Here is a 21241-nt window from a genome sequence, read left to right as displayed (position 1 = left end):
AAAAGCAAAATACTAAAATCAGCCCAGTGCACACCTGCAATGGCAGATAATGAAGAAGCTGACACGAGAGTGAAGAAGATTCAGACTAAACCACAGAGAGGCTTGGGAAGATTTTCTTATCTGATAGAAAGAGGGAAAATACATTGGTCCAATCACTATTATTTCCATATCATTTGGTCTCCATGGATACCACCTAACTTTCCTTCTGAAAGGAAGAAATTCACTGACAATATCGGGTTTCACTGTTAAATATTTTTTGATACTTTACATAAAACAGTTATTCCATGTTTAATCTTTTATCATTATTTATGTACGCTCAGAAGTAAAATCTCTCCTTGCTGGAAATTCCATGAGAAAGACAGTGTCTAATCCAGTCATGATTATCTGGCCCTTTTACATTAAGAATAATCTGACAGAATTTTGAAAGTTAACGCCTTACACATTTGTAGACTGCCATAATTTATGCAATGTTCTTTCATATACAGTATCTCAGTTGTTCATGAAAGCAACGCTATGAGACATAGTTAAGAATTATTATTACCCTCCTTACAGGTAACCCCAAAAGGTAATAACTGTATGTATTTTTTGTTGTTAATGATCAGCTCACTAACCAGAACACAGCCTAGCGTAAAGATACTGTCTTTCTCGCTGTCAGTTGAGTACACAGAGGCTAGCACTGTGTCTGGCTTTTAATAGATGTGCTAAGGATATTTATTGAGTGTCTACCTAAATTATCTCGTCTGCGTTAAGCCCTTTTTGGTATAAGGTAGATAAGGGAACTATAACCCAGATACTCAATTTAGATAGAGTACAGTGGTTTTTCACTATCAAAAGCATATTATGTGAAAATGCTCTAAAAACAACAGAGTTTTGTACGAGATGAGGTTAAGAATAAAAACATAACATCGTTGGTAACATGAGAAAATTGATGCACATCAAATGTGGAGTATCCAAAGTTTCTATTTTTCCAGTAAGTTCAAACATCTTTCGCTCTGGTGCGCTATTTGCCTAATAAAGTGTTTCAGAAAGTGGGATAAAGGTGGGACCATTGTTCATAGGGCTGTCAGAACTTCATGGCACACATGTGTTTGCCATAATTTGCTTCCAGTTTGACTACAAATCCTTGCTTTTGATGACATTTTTACAGGTAAGTAAATCTGAAATAACTGGAACTTTCTCTAACAAAAAAATGACAACTCACTGAGAATGAAATATGTAAATGTTTAATTTTAACAAGCAGTTACAAATCGTAACAGACAAGAACTCTTGGATCTAAGAGACCAAAATGTAATTTCTTACACAACAAAGTTACAAGTTATAATCGTTCACTAATTACGTGAAATTCCGGACTTTGACACATCAATCAATAGATGTTCCAACGTTCCCCCTAGAGATCCCAGTTCAAGTCTTAAATATTTCATCTGCTGAAGTTTCCTCAGAAAAGGCTCCTTTTCCCAGGGTTTTTTAGGTTTCTATTTTTGCCCCTTCTCCCCCTAAAAGAAGAATAAAGGAAAGTTGGGGAAATCAGAGAATCCTGAATCTTCGTGCGCGGTGAAGTTAAACAGTCACCCTCTAGGCCTGGTGGGGATAACTGCATCTGCCTGGCATCAAGGTTATCCACCGCCTGGTCTAACCCCCGACCCCCTTGTGCACCTGCCCTTAAGCACCAAAAACTGAACTGCTCGAAGAGAACCTACAGTAGATAGGAAAACTAGTAACTGACTGCAGGCTTGACAGCAGTCTCGGTGATTCCTGAAAATCCACAACAGGAAATCTAACGATCCTCCATCCCTCCTGGCTATTCATCAAAAGCAGACGAGTCACAGCCATAGGGAGGCCGGTGGCTGAAGACGAAATGCCAGCACCACTTTTCCTCATTTAGAACTGAGTTTTCTCCTTCCATAACCAAGGACAAGGAGCAACCGGAGGGAGGTGGTTGAAGAGGGAGGGGGCGGGTAATATGTCCCCAAGTTTCAGACAGTAGCGGGTTAGAAACGAGCGAAAGCCACCTCGCTCTTCTGAGCTACCTCGGCTGCCAGTCCCCGGGATCACATCCGCAGCCGATCGCCAAGGGTCCGGCCTACACAGACTGACCCGGGCGTTTCACCTGGTGCCCGACCACGGCCCTGGCGCCCGGCCCAGGCTGCCAGCCTCCTTCCCCTCCCCCGCTTCTTAGGGAACAAGGAGGAGACGGTGGCAAACGCACCCAGACCGGGGGCCAAGGGGAGACGCCGGCGCGTGCTGGGAGGGGCATGAGTTACACCCGCGACCCTTGGAACTTGGAACGGCTTCCCCAGCCCTGGCGGGCGCTGGCCCCCAGACGGTGCCACTGGGAGCAGGCGGGCGCCGCGATTGGCCGCCGCCGGCTTCACTCGGTGGGCGAGCCCTACCGGCGAGGCGGAAAGGAAGTGGCGGCCGCCGCGGCTTTGCACCAACCATGTTCGGCCAGCGGGCGAATGTCACCCGGCGCCCGGAGCCGGGTCGGAGGGCACGGGGCGGGCACTCGCGTCCCCACCCCGCCGCGGCCCGCGCCCCGGGACCCCGAGGGGACGCCGGCCCCACGGCGCCGCTCGGTCCCCGGAGGCTCCCCGCCCCCACCTCGCCCGCTCCGTAGCCGAGGCGGGTCAGGCCCAGCGCGCGAGGCCGGCCGGGGGCGCCTGCGGGGACCCGGGGGCGCACGGAGCTAGGCCGCGGCCCGGGCGGCTGACCCCTCGGCGCGGTGCGCTCCCGGGACGCGCCGCCCGAGCCCCTCGCGCGCCGGGACAAGTGCAATGACAAAGCCCCAGGGCCCGACCGGGCGCTGGCCGGCGGGAAGGAGGACGCGGCGTCCCTTCCGAGCGGCGGCGGCGGCGGCCCAGCCCCCAGGAAGCAGGGCGCGTCGGCCAGGCCCGGCGCCCGGCCCGGCTCGGAGCCCGCCCTCCCGCCCGGGCCGCTGGCACCCGACGCCTGCGACCCGACTCCGAGCCCGGCAGGCAGGCGAGCCCCGGGACCGCCGCGGGGCGCCCCAGCAAGTTTCCTCTGGCCGTGGCTGGAGGCGCTCCTCCCGGCCGGGGCGCGGGCGCGGGCAGCCGGGCGGGCGGCGGTGCCTGCTTATTTACGCTGGAGGCAGCCTGGAGAGACGCCGCCGCGGGCACCGAGAAGGACCCGCTCCCCTCCTTCGGATCCGCTGACGGCGGTGGCTGCACACACACGCGCGCACACACAAACACGCACATACACACAATTTTGTTTTAAATGAGGCCCGACTCCAGCGGACCTGCACCCCCACACACAACACCTGGGGCGCAGAAGCACACACAGCAGGTCTGTGTCCATGGAGCCACCTCTCCGCATCTGCAAATCCAAAAGTGAAATTAAACCTCCACCAACCTCCTCCTCCTCCTCCTCCTCCTCCCTCTCTACCTCCTCCTCCTCCTCGCAGCCTCAGCAGCCCCAGTAGCAGCAGCAACAGCAGCAGAACCTGCTTCCCCTAAAATCAGACGATCCATAATTGCGCCGACTGTTCCTCCAAAAATCGGTATTAATATTTATGAACCCCGGCATTTTCCGTCTGCAAAACATCGTGTCAAGGTATCAGGACACGCATACACACACGGCCCCCCACAGTCCCCAGAAACATGCCCTCGAGAGAAACACACGCACAGTCACAACTATTATTTGAAAAATGTTACCTCTCAGTGTGCTTTTTTCACGCTACCAATACAATTCCGCAAGGTATAAGTGTTGCTAGGGTGTGTGAAATGGAAATGAAAGCCCGTCAGTTGAATAATCGCAGGAGCAAAACTAAAAGTTACTCCCCGGCTTGCCTGAGAACAGTCCAGATCGAAAGCAAAACAAGGAGAGGAAACTGCGAAGAGCCGCGGCTGGAAATCCCCCCACCCCCCGCCCTCCTCCGGCCGCGCTCCCTCCCTCGCCTCCCCTCTCCGCCCTCCTCCCTCCGCCCTTCCTCCCCAGTGTTTGTTTCAAGCTTGTGCAACCAGGAGGTGGAGGCGGAGGGAGGGCGCGAGCGGCCCGGCCGGGAGGTGCGGAAGTTCGCCGCCGCAGCTCATTGGCGGGCAGCGCCGCTTTCATCATTTCTCGGAAAAGTCAATTTCATTTTCGCTTCCCCAGGTCGCGGCGGCGGGAGCAACAAGCAGCGGCTCGTGAGTCGGTGGCTCGCACCCAGGGGCGCCCGCACGCGCCGCTAGAGCGCCCGAGTCGCGGTCCGGGGTGGAGGGCGCAGGCCCGCGGCGGTAGGGGAGGAGGGCGGGCACCCGACTGCCCATCCTCAGGGTGGCCTGAAGGTTCCAAGAGGGAGTCCGGCGAAAGCACGGGGCTCCGACCATCCGGTTAGCAGGGCTGGTGTGACTGCTTAGAGCGAATGAAAATTCGTTTTGTGACGCTGACCACTTCCAAGGAATGAAAGGAGCAGTCAACCGAAACGACAGCATTGCTTGCGTCCTTACCTAATTGGAACCTTATCCGTGGTTGAGGGTGCCACCATTGGAGGGGCCGCCCCGCCCTCTGACACCACCTGGCACTCCGCTCCACTTAGTAGCTAGAACGAAAAGGAGGCCCATCCCCCAGTAAGTCACAGCCCACGCCAAGATGAGTTATGGAGCCTGTGCGACCGAAGTTTCTTCATTGCAGGGCGAGGTGGACAAGGGTGTGAGTTACTTTGACTTCAAGACGTCTTGGTGGCGGCTGGTTCTGAGAGAGGCTTTATACTGGAGCACTTCCAGCAAAATTCGGCTTGGGCCTCCTTAACTCACCGGCTGGGCACCCTTGGCCTCGGTTTTCAACCAAAGCCTAAGGCCTCAGTTTTCAAGGCTGTAAATGGAAATAAATGAGAGAAGAAGGTACAGCCCGCGTGACAGGTGCAGCAAGCAATGCAACTTCCTTGGGACCTACCCTTTGTGGTTCCTTGCTTTAAAAAAAGTGTAGATTCACATTTAGTTAGATCTGTTTCTTCCTCGCATGCAGTTTCATCAGTCTTTTCCCAGACTTCTGTATTCAACACAGAAAGTTCCTTCCTGGGAGACCATAGCTGTTTGTATGTAAACAGTTGCCTTAAAAAAAAAAAAAAAAAGAGAAAAAAACTCCAACACCTCTCTGTCACAAAAGTATTGAATTATATAGACTGGAAAAATGGAAGTATCCAAGTAAACGTGTGTGGTAAGGAAATAGCTAAGGGTTCAGGATTCTGTTTTGTGACTCTGGTCTCAGAAATAGACCTCACATACACATTATTCCTTATTCCCTCTATTGTAATATTCATTTTTTTTTTTTTTTTTTTTAAGAGACAGGGTAGGCTGGGCGTGGTGGCTCATGCCTGTAATCCCAACACTTTGGGAGGCCGAGGCAGGAGGATCACCTGAGGTCGGGAGTTCGAAACCAGCCTGACCAACATGGAGAAACCCTATCTCTACTAAAAATACAAGATTAGCCAGACATGGTGGTGCATGCCTGTAATCCTAGCTACTCGGGGAGGCTGAGGCAGGAGAATTGCTTGAACCCAGGAGGCAGAGGTTGTGGTGAGCCGAGATGGTGCCATTGCACTCCAGCCTGGGCAATAAAAGGGAAACTCTGTCTCAAAAACAAATAAAAAAAGAAGAGAGAGAGAGAGGGTCTTGCTCTGTCACCCAGGCTGTGCTATATCATAGCTTACTGTAACCTTGAACTCCTGGCGTCAAGCGATCCTCCTGCCTCAACCTCCCAAGTAGCTGAGACTACAGGCCTGCAACAGCGCCTGGCCCAGCCACTGACTGTCTTATGTCATATAGCAATGATCACTAAGGTAAAGTCTATACAAACTGTAGAATAGTTGTCATTCTTTACCCAACCCGGGGACACAAGTTAAAAACCTAGTATTTTTTTTTTTTTTTTTTCTGTACCAAAACAATCGTCTTCCTTTATTTTCCCTGGAGCGGGAAGAGGAGAGTCGAGAGGAAGGGAGGAATGCAAGGTGTCACTTTGAACTTCTCGTTCACCACACACGTGGGATTCCACTCTCATGTCATCAGCCTCCATGCACAGGCCCCAGGTGAAAGAAATAGAGTTCTAGTTGGACCAGCTAACACCGCCTGCCTTGTGTTTATAAAAGGCAGCTGTCTCTGTGGTGTGATTTCAGGGGAGCCAGACGGAGCTGGGGCCATGAACCTGTATCCTGCATCCTAACCACTTATCCATGCATGAGGCTAACTGGAAACTCACTTGCTGGGTACAGATAGCTTCTGTGATGCTCATGCTTGACTTCCAAAGGAACATGTTTCAGGAAAGGCAATTGCCTTAATTATGGTCTTTCATAAGCAGGAAGAAGTTTGTTGTTCCTTTTTTTTCTTAATGTCCTACTTTGTGCAACATACATCCAATCAGTCATATCCTATTGACACTACCCCTAAATATCTCTGGGCCTGGCCTATGCCCAGGGCACTGCCTTCATTCAGTTATTGCACTTGCCTGCTGCCTGTGCTCCTGGTCTCCTGTTTGGACTCCCTCAGGTCAGCAGCCACACTACTGCCAAAATTCAGTAGAAAATTAACTTCAGGTAAAGTACAATTCCAAACCTAACACTGCCCCCTCAAAAGCCTCTGTGTAACCTTCAGAATAAAGGCCATATTATTTGACAAGACACATAAAGTCCATTGTAATCTGGCACCAAACGACCTTTCCAGCCTCATCTCCTGCCACTGTGCCCCACAAGCCCTGCATCCCTCCGTTGCCAAACCAGCCTCCCTTCCTTTTTGTCAAACAACAGAGCTGTCCTCTTGTTCATTGTTTTATCCTTAGCATGGTGCCCGGCACACAGGCACCGAAATACTTGTGAATTAATAAGTACTTGCTCTTTTCATCATGCTCTCATAAAATATTTCAGACTTGATCAGAGCCTTGTATTATATTTTAATAGCTTTTTAATATAAATGTAACAAATTTTTTTTGAACAGAATTTGGAAGATGCAAGAATGGTGAAAGAAGAACATAAGCCACCTGACATCTCACTAGTCAGGAATAGACCTGTGGATATTTTTATGTATTTCCTTCTAGTGATCTTTCTAAGGGACCATTTCCAATCCTCATCTCCGTCTCTGTGTAGGATTTAAGAATGCTGACTGTGCAGCCTGCTCTCCGCGATGCCCATGTGACAGCCTGCTGTCCTATTCTAGTTCTTGGCCGGCTCCTCGTCTGCTGCCAGCCCCCTAAATTATGGTGTTTCCAGGCATTCTATCCTCAACCCTCTTATTTTCTCATTCTACATGCTTTATCTTTGGGTGCTCTCCTCCACGCCCAGGGCTTCAGATATCACTATTTGCTGATGACTCCAAAATCTGTAACTTCTGAGCTCTGGACACATTAACTCCTACACATGCCTCAGGTGCAACAAATTATATATGTCCCAAATCAGAGAGAACATCTTTTCCACAACCTTGCACTGTTCACTTCATTGATTAGCTGGGAAACTGGAGGACTCACAGACTGCCCCCTTTCCTTAGTCCCGGGGCCTCCCTGAAGCATGGGTGTTGCTTGCAATTTTCCAGGCCCCTAAACTCATAAAACATAAGATAGAATGAATTTCTGTTCTTAGGCCCTTGATGACATGTCACTGCAAACCAAATACGTACCAATGAACCAAAACAGCCGCATGGTACTGATACAGTCAAGAAGTATTTCTTAGCCCTTTGATGAGATGCATATAATAATGAATCTCTGTGGAAACTACAGCCTTTCTGGAAGCCTGTGTAAAAAAGTAGGCACGGTGGCTCATGCCTGTAATGCCAGCACTTTGGGAGGCTGAGGCGGGCAGATCACGAGGTCAGGAGATCGAGACCATCCCAGCTAACACGGTGAAACCCCGTCTCTACTAAAAATACAAAAACTTAGCCGGGCGAGGTGGCAGGCACCTATAGTCCCAGTTACTCGGGAAGCTGAGGCGGAAGAATGATGTGAACCTGGGAGGCGGAGCTTGCCGCGAGCCAGATTGTGCCACTGCACTCCAGCCCGGGCGACAGAGCCAGAGCAAGACTCGGTCTCAAAACAAAGAGTCACCTTTGCCATACTGAGGAAATCTGACCTAACACTTCAGTCTAATGTGAAAAAAGTTGAAGGGTCTTGTATAGTGAAACTAGAGTCATCTCCTGGGTGAAGCATGTTTATATTTCACTTGTGGGATGGAACATCGTAAAAGATCTGCCTGGCTGCCTTAGGACTCATTTGTTTTCAGGGGAGTCGGGTAAGGACAGTATTACTTGAGCACAATAGTGCCAGATCTCTCTGAGTAGATCTTAACTAAGGAAGAAATGTAAAGACACCTTCAAAGTTGACCCCTTTCAAATGGGTTTTTAATTTAGCTTCCTAAAATTGAAAGTTTCAGAAAATAATCATTCAAGTCATATTTGTTGAGCACTCAAGAACATTTCCCAGCACTAGGGATACAGCAGTGAACCAAATGAATGAAAGTCCCAGCCTTCTAAGCCATTTGCTTACAGTCTGGTAGGTTGACATGTTGATTTCCACCGTGGCATCCGAGTAATGGCACCGACATCATCTCCACCTATAATCACAGACTTTAGAACTGTACATTCAACCTAGGAATGCGTAACATGAAGGCATATGCGTGAAAACCTAAGTATTTATAACTATGATTAAATCAGGAACCTTTAGGTCTGCAAGCTGATGCTCAGTTTTCTCCCCAGGATCACTAGGACCACTTCTGTCTTGGCCACTGGGGCTCCCCTCCGAGGTGCTGCAATTCAGGGGATTAGAAAGTCATGGAAAACGAGAGTTCCACGCTTGCCAGAGCAGTTGCCAATACAAAAGCCACAGATAACAGTCCTGCCTTGCAAAGAACATTATTGTGAAGTCCAAGTTGAATAAACACAAAGTCAAGTTAAATTTTGTGCGACAGTAGAACAGTGATGGGATTGAAAGAACCATCAGTCAAAGTTCAAAGGTCATTGGCCTCAAGTCGAACCATTCTTGAGCATGTTTGACTATTACTTTATGTAATAGTTGCTTCCATTTTATAAGAAACCGGGAAGTGGGGGTCATTTTGTTGCAACTGTTTTCTGAAAATCATGAGTTTACATTGAGTAATATATTGCCCAGTTTTGGGTAATACTCATTCTGCCCTGTTCTGAAGGGAAAACACATTCTCTAAAATTGCCTGGATTTCTGTGTGTGTGTATGTGTCTGTGTGTCTGTGTGTGTCCGTGTGCGCATGCGTGCGTGCGTTTTTCCCTCCCCAAAGGAAGGCTTTCAACTTTGAAAACTTCCTGAAGTGTTTTTTGGCATAATTTCCCAAATGGCTGTGAAATATGTGAAATATTCATTATTTCTCTCTGGTGACAAACTATAAAGTAGTCCTTTTACCTTTAAAGACAGAGGGACACAGTGTCTCTAGCTTTGCCTTGACGTCCTGCAGAGCAATTACTAGAATAGTTTTGGGTATTAAAGATAGTTTAAAGAATACATTTCAAATTTGTAACCTAAATTTAGGAGACTACTTGGTTCACTGGTCATCTGTATATTTGAAGAAATTTTTAATAGTGTTTATGTTTGTTTTCTTATTTTAAAATATTTGTCGCCTAGGCATGGTGGCTCATTCCTGTAATCTCAGAGCTTTGGGAGGTCAAGGCAGGAGGAACACTTGAGGACAGGATTTCAAAACCAGCCTGGGAAATATAGCGAGACGGTCTCCACACACACACACACACACACAATTAGGAGGGTGTGGTAGCGTGCACCTACAGTCCTAGCTACTTGAAAGGCTGAGGCAGGGGGCTCCCTTGAGACCAGGTGTTCAAGTCTGCAGTGAGCTGTAATCATGCCACTGAACTCCAGACTGGGTGACAGAAAGAGGCCCTGTCTATAAATCAATCAATCAATCAATCAATCAATATTTTAAGTAAGTAAAAATAAAGTATGTAATTGTCAAATAAAGATTGAACATATTCAAAGTAAATATGATTATTTGAGATATATATATTGTGTAACAATTACCACAAATGAATTAAAACATCCGCGAACCCCCTGCTGTGATTAGCTTCCCAGAACTTACGATATTATACATAACTAAGTTTTTAATCTTTTGGCTAACATCTCTCCATTCCACTTCCAATCCCTGGCAACCACCATTCTACTTTCTGCTTCTATGAGTTTTAACATTTATAAATTCCACATATAAGTGAAACCACACAATATTTGTCTTTCTGTGTCTGGCTTATTTTACTTAGCATAATGTCTTCCAAGTTCATCCATGTTGCAGATGAGATAGGATTTCTTTCTCTTTTTTATGGTTGAATAATATTCCATCGTATATATGAACCACAATCTGTTATCTGTTCATCTATTGGTGGACACCCGGTTGTTTCCACATCTTGGCCACTGGAAATAGCGCTGCAGCGAACACAAGGGAGCAGACATCTCTGCACAATGTTGGTTTGATTGCGTTGTGATATGTACCCAGAAGTGGGATTGCTGGATTGCATGGTGGTTTCATTTGGTACTGTCATACAAATGGTAATTCCATTTTAATTTTTTGAGGAACCTCCATACTGGTTTCCATAATGGCTGCAACTGTCTATATTCCCACCAAGTGTGCAAAGGTTCCCTTTTATAGCCCTTCTAACAGGAGGGAGGTATATCTCTTTGTGATTTTGATTTGCATTTCTCTGATGATTCATGATGTTGAGCACTTTTGCATACACCTGTTGGCCATTTGTATGTCTTGTATGGAAAATGTCTATTCAGGTTCTTTGTTCATGTGCTACAACGTTTACTATTTCTCTGTAAACCTTTGGTCTCAGCATATGAAGCGTGATGATGTTCAGTGTGTTCTCTTCCTTCCCAAACTTCATAGCATTCTGAATAATACACCTTTATTCTATTTGAAAATGTTTGGAAATTTGCCAATCAGAAAGACAGAAGAGTGTCATAAAACAAAGGATTGAGAACATTTTAAAAGTTCTCACTTCCTTAAAGAACTTTATCTCTGCTAAATACCAAATGTGCATGGCAATTCACATGCACAACTCTTGGCACAGTCTCCTTAACCTTTGATTCATCTTGGTGACATTTACCATCCATGTTTAGTGAGCATTGGGATGCTCCAGGCACTCTGAGAGCTGCTGTGAAGACAGCAAGAGCTAGACAAGACCTCTACGCCCATGCCCCTGATGCTCTAGTGAAGGTGAAGGCAACAGACAAATAAACAAGCAAACCAACACAATAGTCACAGGTTGTCTCAGTGCTCTGAAGGAAATCAACAGGAGCTTTGGTAGAAAATACTGTGCCAACCGGGTGGTCAAGAAGCTTACTCTGAGGAAATGAGATTTAAGTCAAGACGTGAAGAATGATGTGGTCCTGTATTAGTTTGCCAAGGCTGCCATAAGAAAGCCCCACAACTGAGTGGCCTAAATAACCAAAATGTATTGTCTTACAGTTATGGAGGCTGGAAGTCTGAGAACAAGGCATCCACAGAGTTGGTTCCTTCTCAAGGCTCTGGGGGAGACTTCCACACCTCCTGGCTTCTGGTGGTTTGCCAGCAAGCTGGGGCTTGCTTTGGCTTGTAAATGCATCACCCCGCTCTCTGTCTTGATGGTTATGGGGTGTTCTCCCTGCACACGTGTCTGTGTCCACATTTCCTTTTTTTATAAGGACACTTATATTGATCATATTGGATAAGGAGCCCACCCTACTCCCACAGGACCTCATTTTAACTAATTATATCTCCGAATACCCTATGTCCAAATAAGGCCATGTTCTGAGGTACTGGGAGTTAGGACTTCAGCATATGAATTTGCAGGAGGAGAGCACAATTCGACCCTCCACAGATACCAACTGCACCCAAGCAGAGCAAAGAGTGGGGACAGAGGTCTGGGAAGCAAGAGGGCCTGGCAATATTCTGAGAACAGACAGGAAATGACTGACTTCAGAGTTATGTGACAGAAAGAGGACAGGGATGTGGTGAATAGGTGGAAGAGACCAGAATAAGGGGTTTGCATTTTATTTTAAGAGCAACAGGAAGATTTTGAAGGGTTCTAAATAAGATCAACTTGTGGTTTTAAAAATTGACACTATATTTCCCAATTGTCTCTCCAACATCAATGAAATGCAAGGATTTCTTCAGTTGTGATTTTTTTTAAGTTTTTTAGAGTTGGGGTCTTTCCCTGTCACCCAGGCTGGAGTGCAATGGCACAATCACGGCTCACTGCGGCCTTGAACTCCTGGGTTCAAGCAATCCTCCTGCCTCAACCACCTGAGTAGCTGGAACCACAGGTGCGCACCACCAGGCCTTGATAATTTTTGTAGAGACAGGGTCTCATTATGTTGTCCAGGCTGGTTTCAGACTTCTGGCCTTAAATGATCCTCCTGCATCAGCCTCCCAAGATGTTGGGATTACAGGTATGAGCCACTGCACCTGACAAATCATTGATTTCTTAGAGGAATTTCCAACTGTTCTTTATTGCCCTCTCAGTCTGTTGCATAACACATTTATAACACTCTAAAATAATTCAGTCTTTTTAATTCTATTTTTGAATTCCTAACTCAAAATATTTATTCCCCTTTAACTTTCTCTCCAATTTCCATTTCCACAAATAAATAAAGTTAATTAATGTTATTTTACGAAACACACCCACACAAATACACAACAACTTTAAAAAGAAAAAAAAAAGCTAGGCCAGGTGTGTGTGGTGGTTCGCGTGTATAATCCTAGTACTTGGGAGGCCAAGGCAAGAGGATCGCTTGAGCCCAGGAGTTCGAGACCAGCCTGAGCAACACAAACAGACCCTGTCTTTACAAAAAAAATAAATAAATACAAAAATTAGCTGGGCATGGTGGCTCGAGCCTGTGGTCTCAGCTACTTGGGAGGCTTAGATGGGAGGATTTATTGAGCCCAGGAGTTCAAAGCTGCAGTGAGCCATGACCATGTCCCCAAAATGCCAGGGGTTCAGTCTAGGTCCCGCTGCTCACCTCACAGAAGGCTAATCACTAGACAACAATTATTGCCAAGAAAGAAGGTTTTCATGGGGTGTTGCAGCCGAGGAGATGGGAGATCAGTCTTAAATCCATCTCCCTGACCACCAAAATCAGGGGTTTATGTGGCAGGGAAGAAGCATAATAATGTGTAAGAAAGCAGAAACTAGGGAGGAGCAAGGAAGCAATCATGATGAATGAGGGCCTGGCATCTCATTGTCTGGATACGATTATCTGGTAAGTTTCAGTTCTTAGGTACTTTTTGCCAGAACTGGAGGTCCTTTCCTGAGGAAGAAGCTCAGATAAAACAAATATAAATTTCAAGCTTTAAGAACAGAAGGATCAATGTATATGGTTTTCCAAGAAAAAAAAAAAAAACTGTCTATGGGACTATTGGGTCAGTTTCAGTGGTGTCACAGTACTCTAGCCTGGGCAACAGAGCAAGATCTTGTGTCAAAAAAAAATAAGAAGAAGTATATTCAACTGTGGATTTCAGGCACACACAGTTTTCCTCATTCCATCTTGAATGAACAGTAATAATTTTCAGAGATTGTGTCACCACAAAACCAACATTCATTTCAAACTTTTCAAATGTATTCACTTTTTTGATTTCTAAAAATTTTCAGATATTTCCATCAGAAACTCCTTGTGTGATAAAAGGTTTATGCAAAACTGAATTTTTGTTGGCAAAACAATCAGCATAAGTAAAATTTGAATGCGCTGTAATTTGAAAGAAAATACTGGTTTCCACAGCCCATCATGTATTTTCTCAACCTAAAACTGTGGATCCTGGCTTTAGGCACCGCTCCTTTCCAAACAAAGGTCTGCTTTTTTCTGTCTTACATATTGAAGTTCTGGGTAGACTGTCATTTAGGAAAAAGATAATGTTTATTTAAAAAATAGGAAAAAAATCAAAATCATTAATATCAACTATTAGTTTTACTTCATTTCAAATAATTAGAGAGAAGAAAGAAAACACAGCCAAACATGACTGAAATGCTGTAAGACTGAAGGAGAGAAGAAACAGTACTGCAAACAGCAGACGGCTTGGCCAGCATCACCTTAGTTAGCAAGTTCGTGTTGGGCAGCCAGGCAGAGGCAGTCACTTGTGAGATACCCACATTACAGGGCCATCATCGTCAAATTATGCTCAAAATGCCTCCAGTTTTCTTTAGTTTTATTTCCTATCTTGATAAGATCTTTTGGTCTTTCTGATGATGCAGAATGTGTCATGGGTGCTACTACCAGGGCAGGCTTCACAGTTGGTAAAGGATTTACCAAGATAGTTGTAGGAAAAAAAAAAAAAAAAAAAAAAGGGAGATTGATTAGAGAAAGTGTGAAAATACGTTGCAAGGTTGCAACAGGCAGCACAGCAGAGAAGGGGCTGTCTGCAAAGAAACGGGCTGGAGGGAAATCTAATAGGGTCGTGCTGGAGGGGCTACGTGCAAAACAGAGGTCTTTGTGCCCACAGATGTTTGTGATTAGCCATCTCTTACAACTGTTCATTGTTCTTCCCCACTTAGGGCCCTCCCCCACATAAGCCCCCACCCCCCATGGGGCCCCTTCCTTGTTGTTGCTTACTTATCCAGACTCCACAGAACCAACAGCATTATGGCCACTTGTGTCACAATGTGTGCAGTGGATATCACACTGTTAAGACAGTTTCTGACAAACCTTTTTTGCTGATGGAGAAATTAGAGGAACGTTATCCCTCATTCTATCATCTCTCACAATGCTTAGAAATATCTTACCACATAGATAACATTTTCGTTTGTTGATACTTTTGCTGATTATGAGCTTAAGCATGTTAGTTGGAAATATTTCTGCTATACATTGAGAGTAAGAGGAGAAGAGTATGACTACCGTAAAGATGGGCACATACATGAAACCACAGGGAAGTACATCAAAACATGAACAGTGGGTGTCTCCGAGTGATGGGCTATGGGTGATTCTTGTTCCTATTGAAAAGTTAATATTTTTGAGAATAGATTTGACTTTTGTTAAGACAAAATGCTGGCCGGGCACAGTAGCTCATGCCTGCAGTCCCAGCACTTTGGGAGGCCAAGGAGGGCAGATCACGAGGTCAGGAATTGGAGACCAGCCTGGCCAACAGTGAAACCCCATCTCTACTAAAAATACAAAAATACAAAAAATTAGCTGGGCATAGTGGTGGGTGTCTGTAATCCCAGCTGCTTGGGAGGCTGAGGCAGGAGAATCACTTGAACCTGGGAGGCGGAGGTTGCAGGGAGCCGACATTGCACCACCGCACTCCAGCCTGGGCGACAGTGCAAGACTTGGTCTCAAAAAAAAAAAAAAAAAAAAATTACATAATTTTATAGGTGATTTCAGAACCTATTTCCTGATATGCTTACGATTTTTTATATTATCTGTCTGTAATGCTTAGCTGGTTTTTCTACCATGCTTCAAACCAGAAAGCACTGATTAACACATCTTTTAAGAATTTTTAAATCTATGTGTATATTCAAGTTACATAGATGAAAATTTTTTTCTACAAGTGCTGTATAGTTTCTCCCAGTCTTTCATTTCATCAAGATACTTCCTTTTTAGAAGCATTTGTTTTTATCTTAGCAGTTCAAATATTGACTCTCCGAAGGAACTTATGATAACATATAAGAACAAACTTTCTGGGATTCAGTGCTCCCAAAGTATAAAAATAATGTATCAATTAACGTGTGACCAGCTCAATAGCTATTAATAAATGATACATCCCATGCTCATCATCAATATCTAAATAATATTTTGTTTTGATGACTATCATGTTTTAAATATGCTTAAGAATTCCAAGAAATCTGTAACAACTAAAGTGTCTTTTCTAACTGTAAATTTCATTTCGCTGACATTAAATTTCAATTACTATATTCTTAGCAATCAAATTCAAATTCTTAAATCTCAAAAATGAATGAGGACTCAAAGAAAAATATCAGACATCTATGTTAAATTTGCTCTTTGGCTTTCTTTCTGGCATTTTCATGTTTACTTATCATATTGTCTATTTCACTCGCTCCATGTCCATACCCAATCAGATCGGCAGAAGAGGAAAGACAAGAACATCTTGTTTGAGTGCAGTGAGGGAAAGGACTTTCCCCTTCTCTGTCTCTCACACACACACAGACACACACACGCACATACACACACACACACAGAGTAGAGTAGGGCTCCTCTGCCCAGATCCTCATTTGGAATTCAGAACATTTTTTCCCACAGAAATAATAAGAAACTATAATATTATAAGTACATAGTTCAGCTTCATTATGGGTTAAAAGAAGGGTTTGTGGGCTGGCATGAGACTATACCAGTTTATAACATTGTATACTTGGGAAAATTTCATTCTGAAGTCTAAACTGCTATTTTTTTAGAAGAAACTGTTGGCGCACCCTGGGATGTGTGGGCCTGGGACTGTTTGCCTTTGGCAAGGCTATGCTCAGAGCTTTGGAGGAGCCAAGGAAGAAAGGCCTGGTTTATGACCTTAAGGTGTTTGCAGTGTGCATTGGGAGACATACACTGCAATGAAAAGATCATTATTGCAAGAGAGACGTGGCATGGAGCCTCATTCCCAGGTAACATTTTAATGCATTCTTCTATGTATTCATTCCAAATCATTGACTTTATAGTATTACATAGTATAGTGTTTCCCAGCTTCATAGTATAATTATCTTTCTTTTAATCTCTTTTTCATTAATATATTTTAAATGTTTTTCTAAAATAAATAATACATAATTATAGTAGAACATTAGAGCACTACAGACTTATTTGTAGTGACAAAATCACTGGAAAAAACTTGAATGTTTGTAACTAAATAATTGAATTAACTGTGGTTGATCCATTCTCTGGAATGTTATGCACCAACAAAAATGAACAAATTGAGACTATCTGTTTACTGGGTGCGGTGGCTACACCTGTAATCCCAGCACTTTGGGAGGCCAAGGTGGGTGGATGGCTTGAGCTCAGGAGTTTGAGACCAGCCTGGGCAACATGGTGAAATCCTGTCTCTACAAAAATAAAAAATAAAATAAATAAATAAAATTAGCTGTGTTGGTGGTGTGCACCTGTAGTCCCAACTACTTAGGAGGCTGAGTTGGGAGGATCACTTTAACCCAGGAAGCAGAGGTTACAGTAAGCCAAGAATGCACCATTGCCCTTCGGCTTATGCGACAGAGTGAGATTCTGTCTCAAAAAAGAAAAAAAAAATCTGTTGATCTAGAAAGAGGACAGGATGTATTGTAAAGAATGAAAGTCAAGATGCGAATAAATGTTCATATTATAATCTCCTTTTTGCAAAAGCAACAGTGACACCCCCCAAAAAGTCTGAATTAAGAAAAGATAAAAAGGTGGACATGCCAAGCTATTAATATTGGTTACCTTGACGATAGGTCAGTTATTCCTTTTATATTGAAAAAAGTGAAATTTTTAAAACAAAATGAAAATGTGAAAATGAAAAAATTAAAGAGAAAATAAAATCACTAGTTTCTGATTTCTGTTTTATTAGGTTGTGTGTGTGTGTGTGTGTGTGTGTGTGTGTATTTGTGTGTGTGACCTGCCCTGGGTAATTAATTATAAATATTTTTTTACTGCCAACTATGTTTATATCACTCCAAGGGCCTTCTGGCAGAAGTTCCTTTTTTTGCTTGTTTTTTTGAGACAAAGCCTGACTCTGTTGCTCAGGCTGGAGTTCAGTGGCGCAGTCTGAGGTCACTGCAGCCTCGACTTCCCAGGCTGAAGTGATCCTCCCACTTCAGCCTCCTGAGCAGCTGGGACCACAGGCGTGTGCCAACACATCTGGCTAATTTTTTGTATTTTTCATAGAGACAGAGTTTCACCATGTTGCCCAGGCTAGTCTCAAACTCCTGAGCTCAAGTCATCACCCACCTCGGCCTCCCAAAGTGCTGGGATTACAGGTGTGAGCCACCGTGCCTGGCTGTGGGAGTCCTTTTACCCAAAGCCACCCAGTAGATCCACATGGAGACTTTTAACCAGCAATCATCTCGGTTCTCTCTGAGGCTGCCGGCTCTCCCTGTGACAGCGGCCCATCTTAGCCCTTCCTGTGTATCTCTGCTGTCTAAAGGATGAGAGTTTCCTAATGTGTAGAACTGTGAGGAGTGAAGGGACATTCCTCTCATGCTGGCCTGAGTCCTGCACCTGCTCTGGAAGTCCTTTGCCTTATACCATGGAGTTCGCCTAAATCACCTTAGAGAACTGACCTGGCACCTTCCAGGCCGACTGGATGCATCCCCAGGAAGGAAGCCGCTGGTGGGGCCGGGTGCACTGAGCGTGCATGGAGAACAAAGTGCTGTGTACATTTCTGCTCAACACTACTCTAAGCCCACAGCGCCAGCTCAGAGGCTTCGGGAAGAGCAGGTGTCTTCATCCAGTTTCCACTGTACCCTTCTGAGGTACAGGAGATAGAGGTCTCTCATTTCAAGGTGACACTGGCATCAGTCAAGCACAGAGCTGACCAACTGCCAATCGTAAACAAGGAAGCCAGTGAGGACACCCAAGGAAAGGTGCAGAAAGCTTCCCCCAGGGGGTGGGATTTGAGGTCTGCCTTACAAAACAGGTTGAAAATAAAGAGCAGAGTAATTGAAAATAGATTTATGTGTGTATATGTATCTGTTGCTCATATCCAGCCTTAAAAAGCCTTGACATAGCCTTCAGACTTAAACATCTCACTCCACCACGAGCACCAATCTGACAAATGCATTCAGTCCTCTAGTCCAATCCAGCTCAGTTTTCAAGCCAAGGGGATTTTGCTGAATTATATATTCAAGATATCAGTAGAGTTATAAAAGAAGGGTGGTTTCCCAGTTAAATTAGGGATGGTAGGAGGAATCCTACATCCAATATGTGGAAGAAATATGTGCATTTAATCAGTTCTCTAAGGCAGCTCTTCGGCCTCTGAAAGCATAGATGGAAACCATCTCCTTGTGATACTTTAACAGATTCCTTAGGAATGAAAGAGAACAAGTGAAAAGTTACAGTTACCAGATCAGTGCCCGCAGACATGAATTTCTTGGCCCCTCTTACAGCATTCATCAGTGGATGGGCTGACGTAATGAGAGGCTCACTCATTCATGGTCACACACAGGATGTACAGAAGAGTAGCTTCAAGTTATTTGTTAACTCAGTGTTTCACTCACGAGTTAATTTAATTACATGGCTATGTCTATTCCATAACACCAAACATCTGGTGAAAACTAACAAAGATAGTATCTAATATCCAGATGCTTACCTTGTGGTCACACCGGCAGAACACCTGTGCGCTGAAGTAGTATTCTACCCAGACGCTTGGTGGTATGTGTCCATAGCCCTTTCTCTATAGAATTCATCTCTTCCAGTTAGCCAATGTAAAGCCCAAATTAGATTAAAAGTTTGTTTATCTCTAACTTTAGGCTTTCAACTTTACAAAACAAAGGAACTACAGAAATCCACGACATGGTGAGTCATGTTTCCTGCTATAAAATGTAAGAGACCTGGTTTCAGAATGGCAGAGTAAAGACATACTCACCGGCTGCCTTCTCTCACAAATAACTCAGAAACAGCAAGGAGAACAAGTCACAGAAACACACCCCATCCTTAGGAAACCAAGAAATATCTATCAACATGAAATGCGAAGACAGAATTTTGGAAGAAAGTTAAATATTTAAGGTCATGGATATCCCAGTTACCCTGATTTGATCTTTACACAATGTATGAATGCAACAAATTATCACATGTACCCCCCAAAATATGTACATCTATTATGTGTCAATGAGAAAAAAAGAATTTGGAAAAAGGAATGACAAATGATTTAGCAGAGAGAAAGAAAGTCAAACCTTATTCCCCACAAAGGGAGTTGAAGGGCTTTCCATGGGAAGTGAGTTAATTTTCCATATAGAACCTTCAAAGGCAAAAGGCACGGGAATAGGGGAAACTAAACAGAAGGACAGCAGGATTAAGCTAAAGCCTAATAAGCAGTTAGATCACTCCAATTCTCAGCCTCCATCCAGTTCTCAAGTGGCTGGTTGACTCCTCTCCCTGCAGATACTGAAGAGGACAGAAATGGAGTTCTTTCTAGGCAAAAGAATTGAGGAACAGTCAGCTTAGTAAATACTGAGGTATCTCCATCCCCCTCCCACTGCTCAGACCCAGAAAAGCCACCAGAGTAAAATCCTCAGAAAAGAAATTGCAGGATGCTATCCCAGAGAAAATACTTGCAAACTCATAATATTTGGAGACCCTCAATTTTCCTCAGTGGAGTTGGTTTCTCAATTTTCCTCAGCAAAGGCCGCCAGTGTCATAAGCCCAGCACATGTACACAGAGCTTTCTGGTCAGCCTTTTTGATGTCTTATTATTATTATTATTATTATTATTATTATTATTATTGAGACAGGGTCTTACTCTGTCACCCAGGCTAGAGTGCAGTGGCACGACCACAGCTCACTGCAGCCCCAACCTCCTGGGCTCCAGCAATCCTCCCACCTCAGCCTCCCAAATTCCTGGGTTTACAGGCGTGAGCCACTGCACTGGCCCTTGCTGCCTTACTTTTAAAAAGTGAACCCCCACTGGATGAAGAGACACTCAAGGAAAAACTCTTACATGACCAAGATGAAAACAAATAGAATAGAAGAACCAGAAAAAAGCAAAATGATACAAGGAAAAAGACTGCAAAAAAACTTTAATTAATATCATTAGTGATGTGAAAGAACATATTGCATCTGTGAAATAAGAGCAAACTAATATAAAAATGAATAAGTAGAGAACAAAGAAAAGCTCTTAGAAATAAAAATATGATAGAAATTTAAAATTCAATAGAATAATTGGAAGATAATATGGTTTGGCCCTGTGTCCCCACCCATATCTCATCTCAAATTTTAACCCCTACATGTCGAGGGAGGGACTTGGTGGGAGGTGATTAGATCATGGGGGTGGTTTCCCACATGCTGTTCTCGTGATAGTGATGGTGTTCTCACGAGATCTGATGGTTTGAAAGGGTGGGGTGGCACTTCTCCCTTTGTTCTCTCTCTCTTCTGCTGCCATGTAAGGCCTGCCTTGCTTCCCCATCACCTTCTGCCATAATTATAGGTTTCCTGAGGCCTCCCCAGCCATGCATAACTGTGAGCCAAATAAAATTCTTTCATTCTTAAATTACCCAGTCTCAGGCAGTTATTTATGGCAATGTGAAAACAGACTCATACAGAAGGTAATCTCATATAAGATAAAAGGAAATAAGTAGAATACTACTTTAGTGCACAGGTGTTCTGCCTGTGTGTCTATTCCATAACACCAAACATC

At 44.4% G+C, this 21241-nt stretch overlaps 1 protein-coding gene and 1 long non-coding RNA gene across 7 annotated transcripts in view; both read right to left on the bottom strand.

Annotated features, from left to right (window-relative positions):
* IRF2 (interferon regulatory factor 2) overlaps positions 1-3868 on the bottom strand; it is an 89440-nt gene extending 85572 nt beyond the window's left edge. The window contains exons 1-2 of one of the 4 annotated variants that reach the window (XM_031664145.1): positions 3672-3864; positions 3403-3550 (exon numbers count right to left, since the gene is read on the bottom strand). The gene's annotated coding sequence lies outside the window, so the exon portion shown is untranslated. Of the gene's footprint in view, positions 1-3277; positions 3333-3402; positions 3551-3671 lie in introns of those variants that run through there. The other 3 variants (XM_031664144.1, XM_031664146.1, XM_031664148.1) reach the window with 3 other exon arrangements.
* A 4427-nt stretch (positions 3869-8295) lies between these two features.
* The window catches only part of LOC103884830, a 47003-nt gene continuing 34057 nt past the window's right edge, over positions 8296-21241 (bottom strand). For 2 of the 3 annotated variants that reach the window (XR_002522326.2, XR_004182599.1), the window contains one exon: positions 8296-8527. This is a non-coding gene — a long non-coding RNA (uncharacterized LOC103884830). Of the gene's footprint in view, positions 8528-13797; positions 14634-21241 lie in introns of those variants that run through there. The other variant, XR_647624.4, reaches the window with a different exon arrangement.

The sequence above is a fragment of the Papio anubis genome, chromosome 3 (genome assembly GCF_008728515.1).
Source record: "Papio anubis isolate 15944 chromosome 3, Panubis1.0, whole genome shotgun sequence".
Classification (NCBI taxonomy): domain Eukaryota; kingdom Metazoa; phylum Chordata; class Mammalia; order Primates; family Cercopithecidae; genus Papio; species Papio anubis.
The sequence above is the reverse complement of the archived record's forward strand: the minus strand, read 5'-3'. Positions and strand labels throughout refer to the sequence as shown.